Source organism: Camarhynchus parvulus, chromosome 12, assembly GCF_901933205.1.
Source record: "Camarhynchus parvulus chromosome 12, STF_HiC, whole genome shotgun sequence".
In the NCBI taxonomy this organism is placed as follows: Eukaryota; Metazoa; Chordata; class Aves; order Passeriformes; family Thraupidae; genus Camarhynchus; species Camarhynchus parvulus.
The window spans coordinates 14707788-14716937 of NC_044582.1; positions in this window are offsets into that span (position 1 = coordinate 14707788).

Sequence of the window (9150 nt, forward strand, 5' to 3'; positions counted from 1 at the left end):
TCCTGAGCATAATCTGGTAACCTGGCAGGCATCAGGCACGAGTGGAATTGCTGCCCATAAGTAGGAAGGAACCTCAGCCCCTTTGCAAGCAGTTTCTTAGTTTGGTTGTTGGTTTGAGGGAAGCAACAGCCAGAAGAGCCCTGTTCTCCTGCAGAACAGGGGAGCTGGGCCCACTGTGGGGCTGTTCACTGGGTGCTCACATCATGGGGATTGTTCTTTTGAGCAGGAAAATCATAAGGACTCCCACCCACGTCTGAAAAGTACGCAATGAAGGATTCACCCTGAAAAAGGTACAGCCACAGCACTGGGTTCTCTCCAGAGGGACTGTGACAGGAGTAACCTCCAGGAGCCACCTCCCAAGGTGGGACACACAGCCACAGGCTGGATGTGGCAGAGAGCACAAAGTGACCGACTTCACCTGGGACTGAGCTCTGCTCCTGGACATGGAGGCCACAGGAGCATTTTGAGGGTATGTATTTAAAATGCAGGTGGAAGAGCTGGACAGGGTTATTGGAGAGGGAAGGGTGATCTTGGTTGTGCTAGAATTGAACAGGAGAACTGTTCAAAGGCAGCAAAAGGATTAAGGCTTCAAGAGTGGGTGATTCTCTGTACCTGTAAATCGTTTTAATTTGCTTTAAAATGATGCCTGGAGCATATGTTATGAGCATTCTGTACAACACACATCTCCTCTGCTCTGCAGGACACTGGGAAGCAGGGTTTGCTCTGGGATTTGCCCTGACCATGTCTCCTCCAGTCCTGTCAGACCTGGGCTACGTCCCCCCCGATGGAGGATGGGGCTGGGCCGTGGTGTTTGGAGCCTCCATCTCAATTGGGTTTGCATTTACCTTCCCCAAAGCTTTCACAATCTACTTTAAAGAGATCCAGGCTTTCTTCAACATCTCCTACAGCCAGATTGCCTGGACAACATCCATCATGTGTGCTACCACCTATGGAGGAGGTAAGTGAGGCAAGGCTGTGTCTTCCTTTGGAAAGGGAAGATCTGAGCTCTACACCAAAAAGGGAGAATGCATTTCTTTGAGAAATTTCCTGGAAAGTGCTAACTCTAAGTCTGGCTTTCTGTTTTCTGATGATACATATTGGAAAAACGGAGAAAACCAGTAGTGCTGAGTTTTTTATTGCCAACGTATATGAAGCCATCAATCATTATTTCATCAGAAACCTTGCTATGGGTGGGTGAGTGGAGGCTTGGAATTATTTGAGTCTGGGCAGTTGTTTCAGTATATTTAGTCTTTTGTTCTGCTCCTATTCTTGTCTTTCCTTTTGAAACAAAAATGTGTGGCTTGTACTCATGATGGCAGAGAAGCCACTGAAACTCAAACCCCAAGTTTTGCTGATGTACAGATATGGAATATGTGCATGTATATCTTGAGACAGCATTGAAATATGTTTTTCCCTAAATCTGTTGCTAAAATCTTGCTTCAAATAAGTAAGGGATGATGTTTTAGATTTTCTCTGTAGAATCTTTCTAAAAGAACAAATGCACTCACTGGTTTCTTCAGATTAAAATGTTCACTGGGTAGCTTTACCTTGGCTGCAAAAGTTGCTGTTGTGGGAAGGTATCTACTTTTCTCATAATGAAATCATCAAATGGATATTCCCTGAGGGATGTCTCCAGGTTATCAGTCTGTCACTTTGACCTGAGCAGCTGGTTAATCTTGCTGTTAATGGTTCGTAGAGATCACCTGGTTTAGGCTGCTGGTGCCTGTGAGGTGCAGCTGCTGGCAGTCACTGCTGGGCTCTTAGCAGATCCTGCTGGTTCTTAGCTGGTTTTGCAAGGGTGAAAGGTAAAAGGATTAACACTGGAGAGCACAAGAATAGCCACCCAAGTGTGAGTGACCTCATACCTACCCAAACCTGTATTCTCCCTAAAAAAAGGTCTCTGACATTCTTTGCGGAAGACTATTGCAAAAAAATTTGTACATGGAGGGATCTTCTTAATATCCTGTCACCTTCAGGACAGGGTGCTTTGGAGGCTTCCTGGGTCACTCATAGCAAAGATCAGGGGTACCCTCTGGGTGCAGAAGGCTCACCCTTTAGGAACTGGTTTTACATGGCAATAAAAAAGGAGCTGGTGTGGGATGGATTAAGGTGAAAGGAGATGTGTGTGACCAGAGGGGTGTGAGGGATGAAAGAGCCTCCAGGTGTGGCTGCAGTGGCTCAGACTGTCAGTGAGGCAGATTCCCTGGGCTCTTTGAGCTGTGCTCTCTGCTGCAGATGGACAGAAGGGTTCACCTCCAGGGGGAATAAATCAGCAGCTCCAGTGAACACTGATTTCCCCTTGAAACAATGGCTGTGTGTCCTCTGGCTGCTGTTTGGCTCTGGTGGTTTTGTGTCAGGAGCTGGGAAGGGCTGACAGAGGCAGAGTGAGAGACTGAAGAGAGATTCATTTAGAGGGGTCATTTCCTTAGGGTGGCTGTTCAGGGCCCTCTGGAAGCTGCAGGTCTGAAACTGAGCACCAGACACTGCACATGTCTCAGAGTGGTTGGGGTTTCTGGTTTTTTATTCTCCACATTCCCTGAGTGAGGGCCCTTGACATCTGGATGGAAACAGAGGAGAGGACAGCAGGGGAAATGCTGGCTGTGGTATTGGTGGGGGAAGAAGCCATCGCAGTACCAGACTTGTGGCTTTCATCACTATCTTCCCACCTTTAAACACACTTTTCTGACACCATCTTGCTGCAGAGCTGTTATTATAAACTAGAGCTGTGTGTGCAAGTGCCTTTCTCAGATGCCACCTGTAACAACAGGAGGGTGCAGCACAAGCAGGAAAATACGAGATGCTGCGGAGAAAGTTGAGTTTTCCTTTTCAGCATTGTATTTATATTCACCCAAACTTTGGGCCAAGAACTCAGTGCTAGTAGGGGGGGTCCTGTCCCTGTGTTCATTGCTCCAAGAGCACCTTTCCTCTCTGGGGTTTGTCCCCCAGACATTACCTGCTGCTCTCCACCTCAATCAGCTTTTAAATCTCTGCAGCATCTGAAATAGATAATGGAAAAACATAAATCTGAGGAAAAATCCCTGTGTACTCTTCTAGAATTAAGGGAGATCAAGTGTCTCATCTGTTTTTGAGCATGATTCATAATTCTAAACGTTTCCCTGTCATGTTCTCATCTTTCAGTTTTGCTGCCAGTAACTGGTGTTGACATCTCCATAGATCTGAAAGCAGCAGCATGCTAATAGTGACAGAAGTGGGAATGGCAATAATAACAGATTTAGGACTTTCATCTCAGGGAATAAATACCTTTGAGTGCATAAGTAATTGAATACTCAGTTTGATCTTCCTTTCAGCTATAGCAGCATAAGTCTACAGCAATTCTGTAGCATCCAGTGAAGCTGCATGCTGCGTTTGAGGAAGGAGGAAAGCACCAACAGAGCCTGCCCAGAGTGGTTGGAGGAATGCAGGGGATCCCTTCAAACCCCAGCTTTTATTTTACAGCATTCAGAAAAGCTGCAGCTATCTGTATATAAAACAGTTGTTTAGGACAGCCTGCACTAGAATAAATAGCAAAAATAAAAAAGAAAGCTTCAACAAACATTGAATATAATTTTTTGGGTAAAACCTTGGCTGCACTGAGGTTATCTTTGCCATCACCTTTAGTGGAGCCAGGATTTCATCTTTCAGCTGCTGAGTTTGACCTGCTGAACTGGAGCACTGGAAGCCTGGCAAATTTCAGCCTCAAGCATTTTGGGAAAGGGGGCTTCCCCAGAGGCCTTCAGGAATGGGAAGCAATGGAGTGCCCTGTAACAGATAACAGGTGCCTCTTTGACGCACATCTTACAGAGAGTCATTTCTGTGGAACTCAGGGGTCTCTTGGGAAGGTCAGTCTGTAAGCCTGGGATTACAGCAGGCTTGAGCAAACACTGCATCTGGACCAAAAAACCTCCTGGTTTTGTCCTTGTGGGGTAACAGGGATGTACAATGTCAGAAGTTCAGCAAGTTCCTTAGGAACTCTCTGTGTAAGACTTGGAAAGTTAATGCTAAAGCACTGTGCCCAACCTGCTGGACAATGGTCAGCCAGAGGGGCAAAGCAGCACAGGGAATTCAGAGCCAGGAGCCTGCTGAGCTCACCCCCAGCAATCCTGAGAGCTGCACCACCCTGTGTTAAGGGCACAGGGGTGTTACAGCTCTCTGCACCCTGAGATGTCTGCACTCAGCTCCTCCCAGGTTTGTTTCTGCCTCTTGTTCCCATACCCCAGCGTTTCACTGAATTTGAAGGGTAATGAGGAGCTTCCTGGCTTTCCTCCACCCCATCAGGAGGAGCTGGCTGTGTTCCAAGGAGCTGCAGGCTTGATCCTGTTCTCCTGCTCCCCACCTGCTCTCCTACACCGCCCAGAGCTCGCTGGTGACCAGCACTGTGAGGTGCCAGCTGGGACTGCCTGCTGCTCACACCATGCCTGTCCTTGGAGCAGATCAAAGGTGTCCTAAATACATGCAGCAAACAGCAGCTCCTGCTCCCAGAGCACTGCAGCCCTAGAGAGAGATTTCCTGGGGAAACTCATGTCAGGAGGAGACACCCTTGTGGAGCTACAATCACAATTTTATTTGGTGAGGAACCAAAACCCACAGCAAAGCCCTGGCTGCCTCATTATGATATTTTTCTGTACTTATAATTGTCTATCCCCCCATCATCTTAAAATGTGGGTGAGGTGAGGTTAATTATTTTGGCAAATACCTGGATTATGTAATGACAAGGAGTACTGTGATCTGCAAACAGTGGTGTTCCAGAGACTACTTGGAAACTGCTGTGACCTCCCCCTGTCCCCAGGTCACTGACCCTCAATTCAGGCTCAGTCAGCATTGTGCAGCCCCAGGTTTTGCTGCTCTGCAGTGGGGCTCACTCTGCAGGGTGATCCTGCAACACCTCTCCCCTCTCAAACATCATCAGGCTTTAATGAGATCTAAAGCTCTCCAGCTTGGTGAAGAGTTATTCAGGCAGCTTTGAGGCAGCTCATCCTTTGTCTGCCCTGCTGACAGCTGCTTGGGAGTTTGCTGGAGGTGGGCTGGAGACAGCAGAGGTTTTCTGCAGCCAGATGTGCCCCAGCTGCTGAGGGCCATGCCTTGGACGTGGTGCTGCTGGAGGGGTTGGATGTGTCACAATCCACCAGAGTAGTTTTGGCTGTCTAAACTGCAGATCTTTGGTAACCTGGTTCTTTTTCACTGAAGGGAGTAAGGAAACGCTCACAAAAATACTTCCACCAGAAATCACAGGCAGGCTAAGTAGGTAAGGCAGGCTGGGATAAGATGGGATAGCACACTGGTTTTACTTTGGCACACCGAGGAGTCTTTATTCATTAAGTGTTTACCTTGAGCAAAAATGTATGGACTCCTTATCCTGTGTTAAAACCTCACAGCAAGGACAAGGCTTGAGTCTGGACCTGCAGAGGCACAGGGTGGGGGAGGCAGAGGTTTCCCTCTGCCACCAGTGGAGTCCCCTTTATTTTCAGTACAAAGAAAGAGTGAGCTGCTCTGCTCTGGCTAATGTGTAATTGCACCTTCAACACAACCTCCTGCCCCAGCTGTTTGTTTGCCTGTCCTTGTGTGCACAATCTTAAATGCCTTCAGGCTCTGCATTCAGCAGTGTTTGGAAAAAACAGTATTTCTCCTCATTTTCAGCCATTTAGGACTTGGCATAACCAGACTTCTGCCATAAAAGTTAGTAGCTAAATTCTTGATGCATCTCTGAGTACTTCAACCATGTTGTTTTTCCCTTTCTGTGCAGTCATTTTCCAAATATAACAGAGGAAGATCCTTCTGGGATTAAAATGTAAATGAGACAAAGATGCAATAGCAAAGGAATAATTTGTTTTAATTCCCCAGTGAAAGCATTCCAGTTATTAGATCTAGATTAATTGTCACCATCTTTTTACCAACAAGAATGTTTTAGTTTGAGCTGCTGATTAAACTCCTGCAGCAAGGGAAAAACAGAAGAAGTGATGTTATTGCTTGGTTTATTCTGTTTTCTCCAGAAAACCAGCACATCCTGCAGTGATGCCTCATGCACCTAGCTGGTTTGATGGCACAGACACAGGGCTGGGGCTGTCTGAGAGGTTTCCTGGCTCTGGAGAAAATTATTCCATCTCATTAATCCCTCTGCCTGTCTGCACTTCATGTTACTAATATTGGGGTTTAGCAAAAAGCGAGTTTGATATTTCAAAACTTTCTATTTTGGCCTCTCCTTGCCCCCTTGTAAAACATATTACTCAGTGAAAAACAAATCCAGGAAGCTCTGCCAGTGCCCCAGGTGGTTTTGGTGCCAGCACTGATGTCACTTGGCTCTGTGCAGTGTCACCTCTCCACCGGGAGCAGTAGTTCTGGAGAAGTAGTTCTGGAGGAGGAAATCCTCATCTTCCAGCTGAGAATTGTTGCAGCTTCCATGGCTGAAGCTGTACCTGCTTCTCCATCCCTCTGCTCTCTGGGCTTTCCATGTGTCCTCCCACCTTCCCTGCTCCTGCTAAGGATATGCCAAGAGCTGGGGGTGAGAGGCTGGTGGCTCTGCCTGCAGCAGAACATCTCACACAGCAGCAAAGAGGCTGCAGGGAAATTAAAGGTTCCCCCACCTCCCAAATAGCCAAGGAGATGCCAGGGGATGTGGCCTTACCAGGTTTGACCAACAGATGCCACTTGGAACATGCTGGTTGGGTGCTGCCTGCACCCCTCCTGCTGCTCAGTGCCCCAGGAGCCACTAGCCAGAGTTTGGTTCCCTTTAATAAAAAACCCAGGCATGGAAATATTAGTGGCAAATCCCTGAGTGCTGGAGTCTTGTGACTAAAAACAGAGGAATGTGTTTTACCAGCTCAGGTGGGGAGAACACAAGGTACAAGGGTAATTCTGTGCTCACTGCAAAGGGAAATGATGCTTTGTCCCCCAGCTGGCATTCTGTGGTGGCATCTGCTTGGAGTCCAGAGCCAAGAATTCTGGTGACTTAAAATCTACTCTTAAATATTACTCTGGATCTGTATGGATTGATCCCTTGGAAAAAGTTAAGAATTTTATTAGGAACACAAATAAATGGGCCTATTTTTGGAGGATGTGATGTCTCTCTCCTAGGACAGGTCACACAAGGCAACTGCAGGGGATGTTCTCTAGAATGACACCCAATTTAGGTGCCATTCCCTTCTGGAGAAGGGAATTCTCATCTTCCAGTGATGGTATCACATGGCTCCAGCCCTTTGGTTTTGCAGAAAATTGCTGTCTATATTCTCATCCATTAATTCAGGAGCTCCACTTTAACTGGCTATGGATTGGATTTCACTGCTGCAGCATTTTATGAGCAAATGGAACATGACAATGGAGCAGGTTTAAGAAATGGGGTGTGCCATTAAAGGCCCTTTAAAGAAGTGCAGGGGTACCTCTCCTGGCATTTACCAGATGCTGTTTTCAAGCAGCAGAGCTAGGTATGGATTTTTTTTTGTAATGTGGAAGCAATTTCTAAAGTCTTTAATTGACTTCCAATGACTCAATGAAGGAAAAACTCTGTTGGAGTTATAGAGTTGTAGCTCTTACCTTTGGCTGCTATAAACTGCTTTGCATAAAAGGCTTTGAATAAAATTATTTCCAAGTACCAAAGTGATTCAATGAAAATAAATAGAAATGTTTTTGATTCTTGAGGGGGCCCAGAGGTTTTGTCCTGATCCTGTTTTTTTTTCATTTTCCAGGACAAAATATCCCACTCAAGTTGTCCTCACTAATCACTTTTTTGGGGGGAACTTAAGTGCTCTACTATGTGGATAAAGTGAAATGAGGCCTTGGCACAGGTTGCCCAGGGAAACTGTGGCTGCTCCATCTCTGGAAGTGTTCAAGGCCAGGTTGGATGGGGCTTGGAACAAACCTGGTCTGGTGGAAGGTGTCCTGCCCATGCCAGGGGGATGCTCCCTGTCCTCCCAAGCCATTCTGTGATTCTATAATTTTAAATATTTTTCATCAAACCTTGGGCTTCAGTAAGTAAAGGCTGTTAGTTCATTTGATTAGAAAATTGTGACCTGGGAACTGTCACAGAAAGCTTTGTGAAGATTGGAAGATGGAAGGAGAGGAAGAGTTTCAGATTCTGCTTTGCTCCTGCATGCCCCTCTTCTTTGAGCAGCTCTGGAGCACTGGGAATTACAATAGCAGGCACTTATTTACATGGAATACTGTGCTAGGGAAATGAGTCATTTGGAAAGGTGTTTTGCAATTTTAATCAATTTTGTTGCTGCTTGCCAGCAAATTAAAAACCTGCCCTCCGGGAAGTGTCTGCTGTCAGTGGATGAGAAAGCAGAGCCTGGTCCCAGGGGAGAACCTGTGCTCCCCACATGGAGGGGGGGCACTGGCACAGGCAGCTGCTCTGAGAGGAGCCCAAGGCTCCCAAATTGCCAGGAACTCCTTTTTGACCTTTGAGCCCAGGATTTCCAGTGTCCCTCCCACGCTCTGCCCTCAGGCTGTTCTGCTTTGCTTGTGAGCTTCTCTGCAGAGCAGCAGCAGCAGTGCAAACACCACATTTAGACATCTTTAGAAAGCATTTGTTTGCCCCCAGTGTCGCCTGCTGCAACTGGTGTCCTGCTCCGGTTCTGAGTTTGCCACGAGTTTGTGTGAAAGTTTACCCAGAGGTGCCCTGCTGGGTTGGCTGCAGGGGCCATTCTTCAGCATGACACACAATTTAATAGCTCTGGAGAAGGAAATTCTCATCTTCCAGCTGAGAATTGTTGCAGCTTCCATGGCTGAAGTTGTACTTTCTTCTTCATCCCTCTGCTCCCTGCACTTTCCATCTGTCCTCCCACCTTCCATGCTGCTGCTAAGGATGTGCCAAGCTCAATCTTAGGTGTGTTTGCTCTATTTTGACCTTATTTTTGATTTTTAACAGAACACAGACAGCAGCTCCTGAAACAACTGAATGCTGGTATCCTCACAGCCCATCAAGTGGGTCAGGGCTGTACCAAAATAAAACTCTCCAAGTCATCACACTGTGACCCCACAGCTGGGAGCAGAGATTTCTGGTCATTTTGAGTTTACTCAGTTTTATAGGAAGAAAGAAATGGCAGTAATAAACACCTTACAGTTGTGTTGTGAGGAGATTTCAAAGCTCCACATTAACTGTGCCAGGTAAACTGCAGAGCAAGGCCCTGGGTTTTCCCCCTCTCAGCTGCTTCATGGTGC